Source organism: Mus caroli, chromosome 13, assembly GCF_900094665.2.
Source record: "Mus caroli chromosome 13, CAROLI_EIJ_v1.1, whole genome shotgun sequence".
NCBI lineage: Eukaryota > Metazoa > Chordata > Mammalia > Rodentia > Muridae > Mus > Mus caroli.
The window spans coordinates 36,267,977-36,268,820 of record NC_034582.1 but is presented as its reverse complement, the minus strand read 5'-3'; positions in this window follow the sequence as shown (position 1 = coordinate 36,268,820).

The following is an 844-nucleotide window of genomic DNA, read 5'->3' as shown; positions in this document are numbered from 1 at the left end:
AATAAATTCCATTTTGTATTTATACCACATTTTCATTAGCCATTCATCTGTTGATGAACATCTAGTCTGGTCCAAATTCTTTGCTACTGAGAATATAAGGCAAAAATAAATGTGGTTAGAGGTCAGGCATCAGAGCCCTTTACATATCTGTTCTCAGTGTGTTTTAGAACATCCCCACGTCTTGCTTTATCTGGCCCAGCTCCCATTTGCCCTAGAGCACAGCGAGAAGTAAAGTCATGTGGCATTTACCATCCAGGGTTGTGTTGTAAGAAATGTGTCACCAAGCAGTTTCATCTTTGTGCAAACACCACAGAGAGACTTGTGTAACCCAGACAGGTCAATCACTATTCCTGGTCTCTTGACACCATTAAGATGTGGTAATCACAATATACGCATATGACTTGTTATAGCTGCTTCCCCTACCCCCGTAGGCTAGAAGATTTATGCTTTAAACTAGCAACACAAAAGACACCATTGTAAATATATGCTGCAGACCCTCTGGGTCCCTGTGTCTGCGGGGAATGGGGTCTCTCTACGCGGGTGGGCAAAGCATGGATGAATGACAGACAGACACACACAGGAGAGGTTGTGTGTAGAATCTGAATGTAATTTTACAACTCAAGCATCAGACTTTTTATACAGAAGACAATAAAGAAGTTGGGTGACATAGCCACAAGGTACAAATGAGGTAACCGGATGCTTAATGATTCTTATACAGAACAGAGGAATGAAAACACAAAGACTGGCAAGAACTGGGCAATAAAATAACTGAGACAAAGTCAGCCCTATCTAAGGTCAGCTATAGTCTTAGAAGCCAGGTGTGAGAACTTTTCACTGCTAGGGC